Source organism: Erinaceus europaeus, chromosome 1 (genome assembly GCF_950295315.1).
Source record: "Erinaceus europaeus chromosome 1, mEriEur2.1, whole genome shotgun sequence".
In the NCBI taxonomy this organism is placed as follows: Eukaryota; Metazoa; Chordata; class Mammalia; order Eulipotyphla; family Erinaceidae; genus Erinaceus; species Erinaceus europaeus.
The window spans coordinates 89,287,638-89,307,898 of NC_080162.1; the positions used below are offsets into that span (position 1 = coordinate 89,287,638).

General features: G+C 40.9%; 1 non-coding gene and 1 pseudogene across 1 annotated transcript; one reads left to right on the forward strand and one right to left on the reverse strand.

Annotated features, from left to right (window-relative positions):
- LOC103120472 (eukaryotic translation initiation factor 4E type 2-like) overlaps positions 1-2,615 on the forward strand; it is a 55,124-nt pseudogene extending 52,509 nt beyond the window's left edge.
- A 1,225-nt stretch (positions 2,616-3,840) lies between these two features.
- Positions 3,841-3,943, reverse strand: LOC132542770 (U6 spliceosomal RNA). Its single transcript, XR_009553744.1, has one exon. It is a non-coding gene; the product is annotated as a U6 spliceosomal RNA (small nuclear RNA).
- Between the last annotated feature and the right edge of the window lie 16,318 nt (positions 3,944-20,261).

Here is a 20,261-nt window from a genome sequence, read left to right on the forward strand (position 1 = left end):
TCCCTCTCAATTTCTGGCTGTCTCTATTCAATAAATAAAAGATAATTGGGAGTTAGGCGGTAGTGCAATGGGTTAAGTGCATGTGACGCTAAGCACAAGGACCATAGGAAGGATCCCGGTTCGACCCCTGGCTCCCCACCTGCAGGGGAGTCACTTCACAAGCAGTGAAGCAGGTCTGCAGGTGTCTATCTTTCTCTCCCCCTCTCTGCCTTCCCTTCCTCTCTCCATTTCTCTCTGTCCTATTCAATAATAACAACATCAATAACAACAATAACTATAACAATAAAACAAGGGCAACAAAAAGGAATAAATACATAATTTTTTTTTAATTATCTTACTTTGGCCCTTTTCCTCATTTATGTCACTAGACCCTATAGTTCCTACCTTTAAATCTTTCATTAGACTGGGCATTTCTTGCAAATAAACATGCTTTGTTCATCTCTGTGGTTCTAATAAGCAGTTTCTGAACCACAGGTAAATGCTTCTTGAAATTATGAATGTAATTCTTGCTGTTAGAAGAGGTTCTTGGGGAGTCGGGCTGTAGCGCAGCGGGTTAAGCGCAGGTGGTGCAAAGCACAAGGACCGGCATAAGGATCCCGGTTCGAACCCCGGCTCCCCACCTGCAGGGGAGTCGCTTCACAGGCGGTGAAGCAGGTCTGCAGGTGTCTATCTTTCTCTCCCCCTCTCTGTCTTCCCCTCCTCTCTCTGTTTCTCTCTGTCCTATCCAACAACGACGACAATAATAACTACAACAATAAAACAACAAGGGCAACAAAAGGGAATAAATAAATAAAATAAAATATTTTAAAAAATTTAAAAAAGAAGAGGTTCTTTTGGCATATTCTGTTATTCCTTTAGCCACATATTTAATAAATAGTTACTGTGTTGCCTGCATTCATTTCCCTTGCAAGGCATACTCTGTCAATGGAGCCCTGAATTCTCTGTAAATCCCCAAATATTCAAAGTTGTTCTCTAGATTGCTATTTTGGGTACCTTTTATAAAAACCTGACCCATAACAGTTTCATGAGAAGATCATAAAGAACTATTGGTTGGTATTGGTGAAACAGTGGCCCCCGCAAAAAAAAATGGACAGGACTACTTGACATGATCCCAGAGAACCAATGTAAACCAACATGTTAAATTGGGTTAGCCAAAGGCCTCTTTTATTACTTTCAATATTTTTGTTTGCAAAAGCAGTAAATGCCATTAAAAATGAATTTGTTGGGTCATCAGAAAAGTCATGACTCATTTCTACATTGAAAAACATAGAAAATTAAGTCATGACTTTGCCAGACAAATCAATACAAAGAACAATGAAGTGAAACTCAAACGCATTTTTCTAACACTGCTCACCCCTTACCTTTTGACTTCAGGGAAAATATCAGAACTTTAAGACCTGCTACAAGGACTTAATACACAGAAAATCCATTGTGATCCAGATGACATGAAGGCCTCAGGATCTCATCCCATTTATCCCAAAATCTCCTATTCTCAAGAAACAGAGAAGATAGAAAGTTCTAGCTTTGCAATGTCATGGTCATAACTCGAAGGCATCATGTTGAATGAGACAAGCCAGAAAGAGAGACCAATACTGAATGATCTCACTTACAGGTGGAACTTAAGAATAAAAGACAGGGCAGTGAGAGGATGAACAAGTTCGACGTATTAAAAGATGATGACAGTGGGGACCATGATCAGAATGAAGAAGACAGCACACAGAAGGAGAATGAGAAGAGAAAAACAGAATGGGACAAGAGTCAGAGCAGTAGCAAGAGGAAGGCTATTGTCCCCGGACTGGCAGAGCACCCCCTGCAGTACAATTACACTTTCTAGTACTCCAGGAGGACCCCTGGTCGCCCCACCAGCTCACAGAGCTATGAGCAGAATATCAAACAGATTGGCATCTTTGCCTCTGTGGAGCAGTTCTGGAGGTTTTACAGCCACATGGTTTGTCTTGGAGACCTGATAGTCCACAGCAACTTCCACTTCTTCAGAGAAGGAATCAAACCAATGTGGGAGGAGGATGCAAATAAAAATGGTGCCAAGTGGGTTATTTGGCTGCAAAAGGGCTTGCCGTCCCACTGTTGGGACAATCTCATCTTGACCATGTTAGGGGAATAGTTTGTGGTCGGGGAGGAGATCTGTAGGGCTGTGTGGTCTCTGTTTGATTTCAGGAGGACATTATTTCCATATGGAATAAGACTGCCAGCGACCAAGGAACCACAGTCTGAATCCAGGACATGGTTTGGCGGATGCTTAACCTACCTCCCAACACCATTATGGAATACAAAACCCACATCCATAGCATCAAACTGCCAGGCAGGCTGGGCCCACAAGGCTCCTTTTTCTTTCTTTTTTTTTTTTTCATTTTTCTTAATTTCTTTATTGGGTAATTGCTGCTTTATATTCGACAGTAAACAATAGTTTGTACATGCATAACATTTCCTAGTTTTCCATATAACAATACAACCCCCACTAGGTCCTCTATCATCCTTCTTGGATCTGTATTCTCCCCCACTCACCCACCCCAGAGTCTTTTATTTTGGTGCAATATGCCAATTCCAGTTTAGGTTTAACTTGTGTTTTCTCTTCTGATCTTGTTTTTCAACTTCTGCCTGAGAGTGATATCATCCCATATTCATCCTTCTGATTCTGACTTATTTCACTTAATGTGAATTTTTCAAGGCCCATCCAAGATCGGCTGAAAACAGTGAAGTCACCATTTTTAATAGCTGAGTAGTATTCCATTGTGTAAATATACCACAACTTGCTCAGCCACTCATTTGTTATTGGACATGTGGGTTGCTTCCAGGTTTTGGCTATTACAAATTGTGTTGCTAAGAACATATGTGTACACAGATCTTTTTAGATTGTTAGGATATATCCCCAGGAGAGGAATTGCAGGATCATCAGGTAGGTCCATTTCTAGCTTTCTGAGAGTTCTCCACAGAGGCTGGACCAATTTACATTCCCACCAGCAGTGCAGGAGGGTTCAAAGGCTCCTTTTTCAAAACCTCTGGAAGCCGTGGTTGAATGTGCCATGACCCTCTCCCTGTGGATGGCACCATCATTGAAGCTGGCAACATCAGAGTCTCTTGTTCTGTTGGCATGCTACCTGGAAGATTCTTCTGTCCTGGACAAGAGGAATTAGAAGAGCATTTTGTGTTTTTTAAAAAACAGGCTGACATGCAGCATCTACAATAACTGCTGAGATCACTTAATAAGCTGTGCTAAACTAAACAAACAAACAAAAAAGAATAAAAGACAATAAAGGAGGACATCAGGTAAAACTTGGACTGAGTGTGGTATATCACATCAAAGCAAAGGACTCTAGGGAAGGAAAGAAAGGGATAGAATGAAGGGACTCTGGGGTGCTGTTGTATCTCCTAGATACTGATCAAGGGGAGAGGAGAGGTTGTGCTTATGTGTTAAAGACTATACTGTAAATCATTAACCCCCCCCCAATAAAAGAAAAGACAAGAGAAGAAGGGAAACGGAAAGAAAGTTCTAGCCACTCCTTTTATTCCTATAAATGTTCTCTGAAACAAAGGGGCTAGAGGTAGATTTTCACTCCCACTCCATGCCAAAGATAACCACCATAGTTTTTACAAAGGCTTAGTGACAGTTTGACTACCTTTTGTTTCTTTTTAACAAGCTTACATCTTTCAGTTCTTTATATTGTACATATGCGTGAAACCATCCCACAATTATCTTTCAAAGAAATGCAAGTCATTTGGTAACAGATATAAACTATAGTAACAAGAGTCCCTGAACACAAGTACCAAATTGAAGAACCTCAAGATAGTATATATGACTATATAAGTATGAGAAAAACAAGAAAAAATAAGGAACACTTCACAAAGTTGCATGTCATCTGAAAGGGACATGCTAATCTTCTCTGTATTGTTTCTTTTTTAGTATATGTGCTGCTAGAATGAAAGCTTGAAATGTCTTTCCATTCTTTTGAAATCTTGGGTAATGCTTGGTTTTCTGATGTCCCAGGCAGTAGATCCACATTTGGCTTCAGAAGTAGTATTAACATCAAGAATCAAAGTTATGGGGGCCGGGTGTTAACACAGCAGGTTAAGTGCACATGGAGCGAAGCACAAGGACTGGTGTAAGGATCTGGGTTGGAGCCTTTGGCTCCCCACGTGCAAGGGGATCACTTCAGGGGCAGTAAAGCAGGTCTGCAGGTGTCTTTCTCCCTCTCTGTCTTCCCCTTTCCTCTCTCGATTTCTCTTTGTCCTATCTAACAACAACACCAGCAATGGGAACAATAATAACAACAAGGGCAACAAAATGGGAAAAATGGCCTCCAGGAGCAGTGGATTCATAGTGCAGGCACCAAGCCCTAGCAATAACCCTGGAGATGGAGGCAAAAAAAAAAAAAAAAAAAAAAAAGAATGAGAGTTATAATTTAGTGAGAGCTCTCCATGTACTATAAGCTTGAATTACATTTCCCCTTTTATGCTTCACAACAGCCCTGTGAAGTATCACTAGTCCTTTAACTCAGAACTGTCAGTTCCAAGTAGAAAAATAACAAAAAATGATATGACCAACTCTTGAAATGGCTTAAGCCAAAGAGTTTATGTAACTGAATAGTCAGAGACAATATGAGATAGTATTCACTAGACTATTATATGACTAACACAATTTTAAGAATTCTAGTGTATTAATTCCCTTAATAACTTTTTAAATTTTAGTATTTTTATTTAATGTGTATTTATTATTTTTACCAGAGTATTGCTCAGCTCTGGTTTATGGTGCTGCTAGAGGGAGGGGAGATTGAACCTGGGTCTTTGTAACCTCAAGCATGCAAGTCTTTCTGTACAACCATTATGTTATCTCTCCTACCCCCTATAATCTTTTAAACACCAATATTTTCCAAACTTTTTGCCAATATTTTCATTTCAAAAGTGGAGAACCTGAGATCTCACTAATTTGACTACAATCACCCACTTTTTCCTTCCCATTCTCTGAGCCCTCTTTCTGTGCTTAACGGATTGCTTAAATTCTTAAGACTCCTTGGAACCCAAGTTTAATCCCCACAGAGAAAGCAGAAGTCAAAGGCTCACTCCCTAGGCTTCAGGCATGGGACATGAGTGTGTGAGGCAGGCTCCACCAGCCAGGTGTAGAGGCTGTGGATTTTGATGTGTGAACTCAGGTGGACAGTGTTCCCTAGAAGCAGCAAGAATGCAAGAGATTGAATTCTTGCAACAATAAAGCAATGGGGTCCAGAGCCAGTGGGTCAGCAGTGTCCTCCCTAAGTTATCACTGTCATATTGGAATGAATGTGAACGCCATCCTTGGCCTCTGAACTTGGCTTTTTGGCTGCCCAGTGTTTTGTGACAAACCCCATACATTAAATTGTTGAAACAAATTCCTTCACTAAAAGCTCAGTGACTACCTGTGGTGGCAAAGCACAGATTTGAACCAACCATTCTCCTCCTTCAAGAGTTTATACTCTTACTGGTATGTCATATTGTTTCTAAGGGTATCTATTGTATGCCCCTGAATCCTGCGCCATACTGATATCATTGGGTGGCTCCATCTTTTTCTCCCAACTTTCTTCTTTAGCATGTTGGCTCTACTTTTTACCACTCCAGACTCATGTTCGCACCCGTTCAGAACTCTAACAGAGTAAAAACTTCTCTTTCACATAGAGTTCCTGGAAGTCTTGGATCCTTATTGCTCTAAATTGAGTTATAGACATATCTCCAAACCAATTACTGTCATCAGGAAGGACAGTATAATAAACTGCTTGGCTTGACTTTGATCAGAAGTCCATCCCTGTATCTGAAGTTGAACTCATCCAGAACAAATGGATGGAAGTTGGGTGGGGTGATCCCCAATGGGAAATAAAGGGCAGCATATGCTGGGCTGGCCACAGTGAGCTAGCTACAGCCCTGGTTTTAAAGAGGGAGAAGCTAAGACTCAAAGAGATGAAGCAATTTGCTTTTCCTATTTGGCTTGCAATGCTTTTCAATGCTAGTTTGTTTTCCAAGTTTTATTTTAATTAATCAATTAATTAATTGGATAGAGAGAAATTAAGATGGAAAGGAGATAGAGATGATAGATAGATAGATAGATAGATAGATAGATAGATAGATAGATAGATGATAGATAACTGAAGCACTGCTTCACCATTTATGAAGCTCTTCTCCTGCAGGCTTGAACCTGGTTCCTAGAGCACTGTGATGTGTGCATTCCACTAGGTGCACAACCACCCAGTCCCCCCCCCCCAATTTTCTGATTTAAATATTCTCTATTTAAAAGATAAACATGTCACAGTTTTTTTATCTTTGTTTTTGCATTTTGCAGTGTGGGAGTGCCAAGGTGCAAGTGTCATTTCACTCACCCACAGAATGACCTTTCTCATTTTTTTTTTTTACTTCAGAGAGAGAGAGCAAAAGACATCACAACATCAGAACTTCTCCCTGTGCCCTAGCACTCCTAAGTAGTGCCATATAGGGTGCACTCTCTTTCAGGCCCTAAATATGTAAAGCTTTAAAGAAAAAAGCTTTTTTATGTTGTTTTCTCCCCTTTCCTACTCCTTTCCCATCTTCCATTCACTTTCCCTTACTTGTTTCATATTTTTTTACTCAAGATAACCATGTTAATTACAACTGTTCATATTTTCAGCCTTTCCCCCAAGTCAATATAAACACACACGTATAGAAATCGTAGGGACAGGGGTAAGAATCCTCATTCGAGGCCCTGGCTTTCCACTTGCAAGTGGGGGGAGTCACTTCACAAATGGTGAAGCAGGTCTGCAGGTGTATATCTTTCTCTTCCTTCTCTGTCTTCCCCTCCTAGCTCAATTTCTCTCTGTCCTATCCAACAACAACAAGGGCAACAAAAATGGAAAAAAATGGCCTCCAGGAACAGTGGATTCATAGTGCAGGCACTGAGCCCCAGCGATAACCCTGGAGGGAAAAAAAGGAAGGAAAGAAGGAAGGAAGGAAGGAAGGAAGGAAGGAAGGAAGGAAGGGAGGGAGGGAGGGAGGGAGGGAGGGAGGAGGAAGGAAGGAAGGAAGGAAGGAAGGAAGGAAGGAAGGAAGGAAGGAAGGAAGGAAGGAAGGAAGGAAGGAAGACCTTGCTTTTAACTCCTGTGACATTTATTTTTAGAGCAATGTTTAGTGGGAGTCCGGCAGTACTGCAGCGTTAAGCGCACGTGGCACAAAGCGCAAGGACCAGCGTAAGGATCCCGGTTCCCTACCTACGTGGGAGTCGCTTTGCAAGCGATGAAGCAGGTCTGCAGGTGTCTATCTTTCTCTCTCCCTCTCTGTCTTCCCCTCCTCTCTCCATTTCTCTCTGTCCTATCCAACAACAATAACAGCAATGACAACAACAATAATAACTACAACAATAAAAAAAGGACAATAAAAGGGAATAAATAAATATTAAAAAATTTAATTAAAATAAAAAGGAAAAAAATGGATGTTGTGAGTAATAAATTCATAGTACCAACACTGAGCCTGAGTGATAACCATAGTGGCAGAAAAAGAAGAGAAAACAAAATGAATGATTAAAAGAAAGGAAGGAAGGGAAAAAAATAGAAATAGACCTCATCTAGGACTTGCTCCCAAGACTTTCAGGAGGGCTTCCTGGCCTTTCTACAAAGCTAAAGAACTTATAAAGTCACTCTGAGTTCCTTAATCCAAGCCAGAATCCAATCCAGGTGGCATCCTGCTTGCCGGCCCCCCAGCCCTCACCACTACCACCATCACTAACACACACACACACACACACACACACACACACACACACACCAAGACCTTCAACTCCTGCTTTATAGATTTTTTTTTCTCCCCTCCATTCTGCTTCTCAGCGGTTTTAACCAGTACAGGGACCAATTTCTCTCCTCTCAGATCAATAATCCTTGGGAGGGAAGGACTGCAGATGGTCTCTGGAGAAGCCCCTTGACCACTCACTCCTGCAGAGGAACGTTTCCTTCCTGACTCAGTTTCACTCAAATTAAGCAACTTCTGCTTCATGAAATCAGCCTTTTTCAAAAATGTGAGTTGACACCACCCCAGGACCAGAATGAAATCAGTGACTGCAAATTGAAATCTTTTCATTTAATTCACCTTTCCAGCAGGGACTTGATATGGCATACATTTCCTTTGTTACCATTGTTGCTGAATCTTAGACACAAAATGTTTTAGAAAGAATTTAAATCTGAATTTCAAGTGGGCTAAGTGTTTTGTCAGCATTTGTTGAGGAAAGGATGAAAGAATAAATGATGAGATTGTCAGCACTTTGTAAATGGCTGATGGGGGGGAATAAAATGAGATAATGCATGTGAAATTGACATATAATCTATGGATAGAGGAAATTTTAACTGAGCTGGGCAAGATTGCAGCCTTATGTAGTGGCGCCATCTGCTGGAAATATATTAACACACGTGTTCATATCTACTTTTTTAAATAATTTTTTTATTTGTAAAATGGAAATATATTGACAAAACTACAGGATAAAAGGGGCACATTTCCACACAATTCCCACCCCAGAGCTCCATATCCAACCCCCTCCCTTGATATCTTCCCTGTTCTTTTTTTTTAATATTTATTTATTCCCTTTTGTTGCCCTTGTTGATCTTTCCTGTTCTTTATCCCTCTGGGAGCATGGACCCAGGATCATTGTGGGGTGCAGAAGGTGGAAGGTCTGGCTTCTGTAATTGCTTCCCCAATGAACATGGGCGTTGATAAGTTCATCCATACTCCCAACCTGTCTCTTTCTTTCCCTAGTGGGGCAGGGATCTGGGGAGGTGGGGCTCCAAGACATATCTGCTTTTGTAGGTTGGACATGGATTTTGGAAAAGCAAGCAAGGTGACCAACAACGAATTGCGTCAACAAGGGCAATAATAATAACCACAACGAAGCTACAACAAGGGCAACAAAAGGGGGGAAAATGGCCTCCAGGAGCAGTGGATTCATGGTGCAGGCACCGAGCCCAGCAATAACCCTGGAGGAGGGAAAAGAACAAAGAAAAAAGCAAGCAAGGTGAAATGAGGGTTTCAGATGGCCCTCTTCTCTTCCTCTCCTTCTCCTCCCTTCTCTTGTTCCCATTTGATAAAGAGGGAAAAAGAGCACCATGGGTTGTGTGGTGGTGCACCTAATTGAGCACACAAGGTCCAAGATTTGAGCCCCCAGCCCCCACCTGCAGGGGGGAAGCTTTGCAAGTGGTGAAGCAGTGCAGCAGGTATATCTCTGTCTCTCTCCTTCTCTATCACCCCATTCTCTCTCCATTTCTGGCTGTCTCTATAAAATAAATAAACCAATAATAATAATTTTAGCTCATTAAAGTTATTGATTATTGATATCTTCCTTATTCAGAGGCAAACCTAACCCTAACTTATACAACATCCAACTGTTGACAGTTCAAAGTCCTTACATTTAAGTAGAAGCAAATAAATCTTTCTTTTGTTGTTACTACTAGTAGGGACAGTAACATTCTAAAATATTATGTTTGGAAGCAGTATGTTAGTGAAAAGACTAGACTAGAACTAATAAAACCAAGTTCTACAGCCAGCACAATTACTAATTAATAGTTTTTGTCATAGTTTTCTCACTCGCCAAATAAGGATTTGGAAGAGCAAGCAGAATCATCATTAAACACGGAAAATCATAATCATAGTAAGAAAATGCAAATTAAAGCAAGCAAATATAATTTCACACAAGCCAGATTGACAAAACCAAAAAAGTCGCAATTACAGGCATTGATGTGAATATGGGGGGGCAGAAATTTTCAGAAAATTCTGGTGGGAATGTAACATAGTACAACCAAGGTAAATTAATGACTTGTGATAAAAATAGAAAATGTACATATCTTGTGATCCAGCGGTTCGGGCTCTAAATTCAAGAGATACTCTTGCTAGTATGTCCCATGAAATTATCTAAGATATTTACTGCAGCACTAAGGAAACAACCTGTACTCTCAATGTATATTATAGAAATATATTATAGAAATAAATTAGATAAGTATACTATGGTCTATTTAGAAAAGGAAGTACTATCACAACAGTGAAAATGTCTGTGAGTATGAGTTTATTTAAGTCTTGAAAACCTAAGGGGAGTCTGGCGGTAGCACAGCGGGTTAAGTGCAGGTGGCACAAAGTGCAAGGACCAGCGTAAGATCCCAGTTCAAGCCCCTGGCTCCCTACCTGCGTGAGAGTCGCTTCACAAGCAGTGAAGCAGGTCTGCAGGTGTCTATCTTTCTCTCCCCCACTCTGTCTTCCCCTCCTCGCTCTATTTCTCTCTGTCCTATCCAATAACAACAACATCAATAGCTACAACAATAATAACTACAACAATAAAACAACAAAGGCAACAAAAGGGAATAAATAAATAAATATTTTAAAAAAGAATTCACATTTTTAAAAAAGAAAGAAAACCTAAGTACTGAGTGGATGACATATATTAAAATTTCTCTGCACCAAAGTAAAAGACTCTGGGGTGGGTGGGGGAGAGAGTACAGGTCCAAAAAGGATGACAGAGGACCTAGTGGGGGTTGTATTGTTATGTGGAAAACTGAGAAATGTAATGTACAAACTATTGTATTTACTGTTGAATGTAAAACATTAATCCCCCAATAAAGAAAGTTTAAAAATTAAAAAAAACTTTGTAAAGAAATCCTAGGTGTTGTTATTCATGAATGTATACAGACATATGAGGTAGAAATATTAAAATTTGAATTTGTAGCCACAGAGATTCCCTCTGGGGGAGTGAACTAGTAAAGAATAAAAAAGTAATTTCAATTTTATTTCTAATGATCTATTTATTTATTATTGAGACAAATTAGAACAATAACAAGGTTGTTACATTACTCATTTTTGTATGCTTAAACTTTGAATATGTAAATAAAATTGAGAGTTGAAATAGAAAAGGTTTCATCTGGTCCTAAATTTGTAAGTTATATATATATACATGTGTGTATATATATATATATATACATGTGTGTATATATTAATCTGATTCTAAATTTATAAGTTATATATGTATATGTATATATATATATATATTCATATAAGATAAAGAATGTGGTTCCAACCCCAGATCAGTTGGAGGTCTTTCAGTTATGAATGACCAACATTAATGTTAAGACTTACTTTTACATGAAGACAGCAAAGCTCCAGGAGTCTGGAGATAGCTCACCTAATAGAGCATACACTTTCTGTCTGCTAAGACCTGGGTTCAAACACCCTGGCCACCACACCATGCAAAGAGGAAGATTCATGAACAATAGATCCATGCTGTGATGTCTCTTTTCCTTTCTGTCTTATCCTCTATCTGAAATAAAGTCAAAGAAGAGTCCTCTAGGAGTGAGGGAATCATATAGGTATGAAACCTCAGCAAAAAACTCTGATAGAGAAAAGGAGAAAGAGAAAGAAGGGAAGGAAGGACACAAGGAGGGAGGTTGGTTGATTCAAATCCATAATAAACTATGTAATAAACTATGTAAGAATATGCATTTCTATGGTTCTGCGTATTCTGTTAGGCTACTGGGAAACTTTTCTGTCCTCTCTTTTCCCAAATGATTTTCCACCATCACCTTCCTGAAGTCAGATTTGGGCACAGGGTATGCTTTGCCCAAGGAAATGTGAATGAAATGACATGAGACTTCCAGAAGCTTTTCGATGGTTCACCATTCTTTCTTCTCCCTGCTATCAGATCAGCATATCAACATATCCCAGCTGCTTCTTCAGCCTGTATTCAGACATAGCTGGAGCCAACTCATAATAAAGATGTTTAAAAACACATGCATGAATCAAGAAATAAACTATTGTCTTTGCGACATGCAGAACTTTTGTGGATATTTGTTGGTATTCTTCGTGTTGGTTTGGCCCCCTTCCCCCAACCTCTGAGAGAAATGGTTTGGTCCTTGCTAGTTTCTCCCCGCTTTCTCCCTGCCCCCTATGCTAAGGACGTCCAGAGTCCCAGCAGCAACCCTGGAAGGAGAAACATGGGGAAAGCACATGGTGTGGTGATTTGCCCGCTGGTGAATAGAGAGTAAACTGCAGCTTCTCAGCCCAGCCGTGTGTCCTCGAGTCTCTGTTCACCACCCACGAAGCTAGCCCGGCCGGCCTGCTGGAGCCTCTGAAATTTAACAACAGATATTATCATTACAACATAATCTAATCCCCCCCACTAATATATGACTCTACATGACGAATATTCAGTTACTCTTTTTTTAGTATTTATTTATTCCCTTTTGTTGCCCTTGTTGCTTTATTGTTATAGTTATTATTGTTGTTGTTATTGATGTCATTGTTGTTTTTGATGTTGTCATTGTTGGACAGGACAGAGAGAAATGGAGAGAGGAGGGGAAGATAGAGAAGGGGAGAGAAAGATAGACACCTGCAGACCTGCTTCACATCCTGTGTGTTGTTAAAATTTCGTAGGCTCTTGCCAGCTGGGATAGCTTCACAGCAGGTAACAGAGACGCGGAGACAACGGCTGGGCAGGGAAGCTGTATTTCTTTATTCAGGAACAACGATTCATAAACTAAGACAAACTAATCACCAAACAGAACTCAGCTGTCTCTTTGCGGCGGCGCAAGCACTCTTTCTTTTTCTCTGGAACTCAGGAACCCTCTCCCTTACTCTCGAACTCAGGAACTCAGGAACTCTCGTACTCGGGAACCCTCTGCAACTCTAGCACTCTCGAACTCAGGAACCCTCTCCCAGGGTTCTTTGGGGCGGGGCCAAGCAGGCCCACGAAATTAACAGGACTCATCCAAATCTCTTGGCAGGGGAGGGCTAGAACAAACCAATGTAAAGCATACGACACCTGTGAAGGGAACTCCCTGCAGGTGGGGAGCCAGGGGCTCGAACCAGGATCCTTATGCCAGTTCTTAAGCTTTGCGCCACCTGTGCTTAACCCACTGCACTACCGCCCAACTCCCTCAGTTATTCTTTAAGGAAAATAAATAGCTTTGGGTGGTACTGATTATAAAGAGACTTCCTCTTTAATATTTGAGTTTTCTTACAGAGAAAATATATTCATGCATCACTGTAATAAAAATACTTTATTTAAAGTGAATACAGCAGGTGTTTTCTTACTTAAAATTAAATGCCAAAAAATATCATTCCTAAAATATACACAAAAACACCCAATAAATTAATAGTTCTTTTTGCCCAGCTGGCACTCTGACGAAGGAAACTGGAAGAGCGTAGCTTCATGAACTTTCTAAGGCTGGCGGAAGTACTGGGGAGTAACAGTGCCTTGTCACTTTCTCTGCAGGTAGAAGTCTGAAAAGCCTAGAGACACACTGTGAACTGGTTCCGTTGTTTTGAAATTGAAGTATATATTCATAATTTTTTTTACATTACTCATGCCAGCCTTTCCTGTGACCTCATGTTTATTTGACCAAAATTGAGATCAGTGAGTTTAAATCTTTCTGGTCTCCTTGCTACAGCCTACTCTTATCTGGCAAACTTAGTAAGAGTTGTGGGAGCTCTGTTGCTGACAACACTTATAGATATCTCTAAGTCGTAGTTTCAGTCTTTGTCTCATGGACACGATAAACCAAAAGTGGTTGGGTGGATATTCAAGAAACTTGTTCAACTTCTTATTCAAGGTCAACAACAGCACCTTGTCTTCAAACTTTACTTTAAAATCAATCGGCAATAATAAGACTCCTTGATTCAATGCTCAGCTCCCAGCTTCACATATGCCAAGGAGTGATGGTGGTAGCAACAGGAGCAACCTAGATTTCCCAATCATAGCTTTGGTAATTTTGAAACAAAATTCCTCCATCAGCAACTCTAATTCTTTCAATGAATTTGAATACACCCATTTTCCTGTATTAAATACAGTTCTATTTAAAATACCTAGAGTGGTTTCTGCTTCTATCTCTGAACTCTGAATAAATATAGACTGGAGGACTAACTTCAAAAACTAGAGCTGGGGGGCAGAAGATAGTTTAAGCAGTAGAATACATGCCTTGCATGCAGTAGGCCCTAGGTTGAAGCCTAGTGATGGAAGAGAGCATCATAGAAGCTGCAAAGATGGAAGCCATACTTGTAGTATCTCTCCTTTCTAAATAATGGAAAGAAAAAGTTGGGCCTGGGGGCTGGGTGGTGGCACACCTGGTTGAGTGCACATGATACAATGTGCAAAGACCCAGGTTGAGTACCTGGTCCCCCACCTGCAGGGGGAAAGCTTGACAAGTGGTGAAGCAGTGCTGCAGGTATCTCTCTGTCTCTCTCCCTATCACCCCCTTCTCTCTCAATTTCTGGCTGTCTCTAATCAATGAATAAATAAAGACAATAAAATTTTTTTAAGTTAGGCCTGGAAGGCTGCTCAGTGGCATTGCACATACATAATGCAATGGATTAATTCCCCACTGATACATTAAATTAGACCTGGGGGCAAGCAGTAGTGGCAGTGGGTTAAGTGCACATGGCACAAAGCACAAGGACCAGCTAAGAATACTGGTTCAAGGGGGTCGGGCGGTGGCGCAGTGGGTTAAGCGCACGTGGCGCAAAGCGCAGGAACCGGCGTAAGGATCCCGGTTCGAGCCCCCGGCTCCCCACCTGCAGGGGGGTCGCTTCACAGGTGGTGAAGCAGGTCTGCAGGTGTCTATCTTTCTCTCCCCTTCTCTGTCTTCCCCTCCTCTCTCCATTTCTCTCTGTCCTATCCAACAACGAATTGCGTCAACAAGGGCAATAATAATAACCACAACGAAGCTACAACAAGGGCAACAAAAGGGGAAAAAAAAAAAGAATACTGGTTCAAGCCCCCCACTCCCCACCTGCAGGTGTCTATCTTTCTTCCCCCTCTCTGTCTTTCCCTCTTCTCTCAATTTCTCTCTGTCCTATCCAACAACAGCAATAGCAATAACAATAATAGCAAGTGCAACCAAAATGGGAAGGGAAAAAAAATGCTCTCTAAAGACCAAATAAACAAATATGACCAAAAGAAAACATTAAAAAAGAGAGAAAGGAAGAAAGGAAGGAAGGAAGGAAGGAAATGATGTTAGGCCCAGGAGTCAGGCAATGGCACACCTGGTTAAATGCACACATTACCAATGCACAAGGACCAGGGTTCAAGTCCCCAGTCCTCACCTACAGGGGGAAAGTTTCATGAGAGGTGAAGCAGCGCTGCAGATGTCTCTCTTTCTCTCCCTGCCCCCTCTCAATTTCTCTCTGTCCTATAAAATAAAATAAAGTGTAAAAAATATTTTTTTAAAGAAGAGGAGGTGCACCTTAAATGGGGCATTCTAAGTCTAAAAAAAGAGTTAGGGGGAGTCGGTGGTAGCGCATCGGGTTAAGCGCACGTGGCGCAAAGCTCAAGGACCAGTGTAAGGATCCCAGTTCCAGCCCCCAGCTCCCCACCTGCAGGGGAGTCGCTTCACAGGCAGTGAAAGAAGTCTGCAGGTGTCTATCTTTCTCTCCCCCTCTCTGTCTTCTTCTCCTCTCCCCATTTCTCTCTGTCTTATCCAACAATGACGACATCATCAACAACAATAATAATAACTACAACAACAATAAAAACCACCAAGGGCAGGGCAACGAAAGAGAAAATAAATAATAAAAAACATTAAAAATAAATAAATAAATAAAGAGTTAGGGGGCCAGGTGGTGGTGCACCTGGTTAAGCACACGTTACAACAATGCACACGGACCTGGGTTCAAGCCCCTGATGCTCACCTTTAGGGGAAAGCTTTGCCAGAGGTGAAGCAGTGCTGCAGGTTTCTCTCTTTCCCTCTTCCTTTCTATCTTTCCCTACCCTTTCAATTTCTGGACGTCTCCATCCAATAAATAGATAATTTAAAAATTTTTAAATACTTTATTAATTTATTCATGAGAAAAATAGGAGGAGAGAGAAAGAAGCAGACATCACTCTGGTACATGTGCTGCCGGGGATAGAACTCAGGACCTCATGCTTAAGAGTCTACTGCACCACCTCCTAGACCACAATAATAAAAAAAATTTTTTTAAAGATTTAGACCCAAACACAAAAAAATAAAAATAGGGCGTTGGGCGGTAGCACAGCGGGTTAAGCAAAGGTGGCACAAAGCACAAGGACTGGTGTAAGGATCCTGGTTCGAGTCCCCAGCTCCCCACCTGCAGGGGAGTTGCTTCACAAGTGGTGAAGCAGGTCTACAGGTGTCTATCTTCCTTTCCCCTTCTCTGTCTTCCCCTCCTCTCTCCATTTCTCTCTGTCCTATCCAACAATGACGACATCAATAACAACAATAATAACTATAACAATAAAACAAGAGGGAATAAATAAAATACTAAAAAAAAAAAGACAAAAGTGTAAGAGAGGAACAATATAATTACTAAGTTATTCCAAGAACTTAAGTATCTGAATAAGTAGTTTCAGAAGGTGAAGACATCAAAGCCAGAGATATGAAGGAATAAATTCTTCAAAGAAACAGCTAGCAAAAATACTCTCAAGCTTAAGGAAATGATATTCAAAGTGAAAGAGATCCTGAAGAACAATTAGATAAAACTGCATCATCAGGAGTGAGATGATGCAATCAGAAGTACACAATTCCACCTGCAAAATACTCTTGCCAAAAAGTGAACTGGAATCCAGTCAAACTTCAAGATCTAAGTACTAATCTATAAGACATTCAAGAAATGGAGTCAGTTTTAAAAACAAGGGCCCAATTAGCCAAATTCAGATTATGAGAAACTCTATAGGATAATTTATCCAGTTTCTTCAGTTAAATTGTCTTTTAAAAAGGAGGAGTAGGGGAGTCGGGCGGTAGCGCAGTGGGTTAAGCACACATGGCACTAAGTGCAAGGATGGGTGTAAGGATCCCGGTTTGAGCCCTGGCTCCCCACCTGCAGGGGAGTCGTTTCACAAGTGGTGAAGCAGGTCTGCAGGTGTCTATCTTTCTCTCCCTCTCTGGCTTCCCCTCCTCTCTCCATTTCTCTCTGTCCTATCCAACAACAACGACATCAATAATAACTACAACAATAAAACAACAAGGGCAACAAAAAAGGGAATTAATTAATTAATTAATTAATCTAATTAAATATAAAGACAAAGTTTTTTTTTTAAAAAAAAAAGGAGGAGTAAGGGAATTGGGCGGTAGCGCAGCAGTTTAAGTGCAGGTGGTGCAAAGCACAAGGACTGGTATGAGGAGCCCAGTTCGAATCCCCTGGCTTCCCACCTGCAGGGGAGTCACTTCACAAGCCATGAAGCAGGTCTGAAGGTGTCTATCTTTCTCTCCCCCTCCTCTCTCCATTTCTCTCTGTCCTATCTAACAACAACGATCAATAACAACAATAGTAACTACAACAACAATAAAAAAAACAAGGACAACAAAAGGGAAAATAAATAAATATTAAAAAGGAGGAGTAAGAGTTTAAAAGAGACATGAGCAACAAAATAAAATGTCTAGACCTTGCTTGGATTCTGATTTAAACAAGCAAATGTAATAAGTCATTTCTGAGCCAGTCGGGGGAAAAACTGAATGTGGACTGGTTATTACAAGATAGTAGGTTATTACAATGAATGGGGCATGGGGAAAAAAAAACAAGATAATAAGGAATAACTGTTAATTTCCTTATGTGTGATAGTGGGTTTGTGGTTATGTTATTTCTTAGTGCCCTTATTATATGTTAGAGATCTATTCAAGTATTTATGAATGCAGTGATATAAGATGTGGGGTTTGCTGTAAAATGATGCTGCTTAAAAAAGGAATAGACAATATGGTAAAAATAAAGCTAGATGCTGGTACATGGAGTCTGCTGTTCTCTCTAGTTTTGTATTCAAAATTATTATAATAGAAAGTAAAGGAGGGAGAGAAGGGGGTGAGGTAGGAAAGAAAGCAAAGGAAGGGAAAGGATAGAAGGAAGAGGGAGGAAGGAAACCCAATGGTTAACTTAAAACTATTAATCAGGGTGGGGGTATAGCATAATGGTTATGCAAAGAGACTTTCATACCTGAGGCTCTTAAGTCCCAGGTTCAATCCCCCACACTGCCATAAGCCAGAGCTGAGCAGTTGTCTGGCGAAAAAAAAAACAAACAACTATTAATCATGGAATTTCAGAATATCAGTAATAAAGCAAACAAAAAACAAAAACAAAACTACAAATAAGATTTTCTGATAGCATCAGAAAGGAATCAGATTTACAATAATATGGATGCTAGAGGACTGTATGAACCCTGTCATCAAATTTTTGAACAAGTTATTTTTACCCTAGAATCTTTTATTTGGCCTGTCAATCATACATCCAGGTAGAATAAAAATTTTTGAGATCAGCAAGATTTCAAGAAAGTTATCTCACCGATTCTTTCTAAGGAAGCAACTAAGAGATGCACCCTGAAAAAACTAATGAAATTAATTTTTAAAAAGAAAGGGGGGCAGGTGGTGGCACACCTGGTTGAGCGTACATGTTACAATGTGCAAGGACCCAGGTTCGAGCCCCCAGCCTTCCCCTGCAGGGGGAAAGCTTTGTGTGTGGTGAAACAGTGCGGCAGGTATCTCTCTACCTCTCTATCTCCCCTTCTCTTTTGCTTTCTCTGTCTCTTGCCAATAAATAAAAATTAAAAAAAAAAAAAAAAGAAAGTAAAGGTAAGGCCAGGAGATAACCCACCCAGTAGAGTACACATCTGACCATGTGTGAGTACTCAGGTTCGAGCCCCACCACCACATGGGCACACCAAAGACAGTAAAAGCAGTGCTGTGGTCTTTTTTTTTTTAATTTTTATTTTATTTTATTTATTTATTTATTATTATTATTTTTTTTTTTGGTCTCCAGGGTTATTGCTGGGGCTCAGTGCCTACAATCCACTGCTCCTGGAGGCTATTTTTTGCCGTTGCTTATCATTGTTGTTGTTATTGTTATTATTGTTATTGCTCTCGTTGTTGGGATAGGCCAGAGAGAAATCGAGAGAGGAAGGGAAGACAGAGAGGGGGAGAGAAAAACAGACACCTGCAGACCTGCTTCACTGCTTGTGAGGTGATCCCCCTGCAGGTTCGGAGCCGGGAGCTCGAACTGGGCTCCTTATACCAGTCCTTGCACTTTGTGCCACGTGCGCTTAACCTGCTGCACTACCACCGGGCCCCTCCGTGGTCTTTCTCATCTCTCTTTCTGTACCTGAAATGAAAAAATAAAACAAAACAGCCTGAAAGTCACACATGTGTGAAGCCCCAGTGTTATGATAAATAAAAGGGAAAATTAAAGTTCCAGGAAACAGGGCATCTATCAAAGAGACGGGTATCTCCAGGATTGTAATGAAGGGACTCACAGGTGACAGCCTAGGCTTAAAGGACAACCAGGTTTGTGGAAAACCTAATGAATTTGGAAATACTGAGAAGAGATCTAAAGAGCATTCCACTAGAAAGTGGGGTTGGTTTTTTTATGGGTCATGATTTTTGTCTGGCCTTTTAAGTACTATAATCTCAGGACCTAGAATAGCACCACAGGTGGTGAAGCAGGTCTGCAGGTGCCTATCTTTCTGTCTCCCTTTCTAGCTTCCTCTCCTCCCTCGATTTCTCTCTGTCCTATCAAGAAAAAAATTTTATAAAAATGACCACAGGAGCAGTGGATTCATAGTGCAGGTACCAAGCACAATCCAGCAATAACCCTGGAGGGAGAAAAAAAAAAACTTCACCAGATAACAATTAACTGGGAAGACAAATCATCCTCAGAAGATGGATGAGGGAGTCGGGCTGTAGTGCAGCGGGTTAAGCGCAGGTGGCGCAAAGCACAAGGACCGGCATAAGGATCCCGGTTTGAACCCCGGCTCCCCACCTGCAGGGGAGTTGCTTCACAGGCGGTGAAGCAGGTCTGCAGGTGTCTATCTTTCTCTCCCCCTCTCTGTCTTCCCCTCCTCTCTCCATTTCTCTCTGTCCTATCCAACAACGACAACAACAATAATAACTACAACAATAAAACAACAAGGGCAACAAAAGGGAATAAATAAATAAAATATTAAAAAAAAAGAAGATGGATGAATGTGTGGATAGCAATCAGAGCAGGGAACACTAAGTCATACTGCAGCATGGCTCTAGCTAGCCAGTTCTGTCATAAGCAGCAAAGCATTGTAGAGTGACTAAGAAACAAGAGACCTTTTTTTTCCCACCAAGATTGCTGGGCCAGCACTAGAATCCACCACTCCTGGCAGCGTTTTTTTTTTGTTTGTTTGTTTGTTTGTTTGGGTTTTTTTGTCCATTTTATTGGACAGGACAGAGACAAATTGTAAGAGGAGGGGTAGATAGACAGGAAGAAGTACCTGCAGACCTGCTTTGCTGCTTGTGAAACTCCCCCCCCCCACCCCTACACAGGTG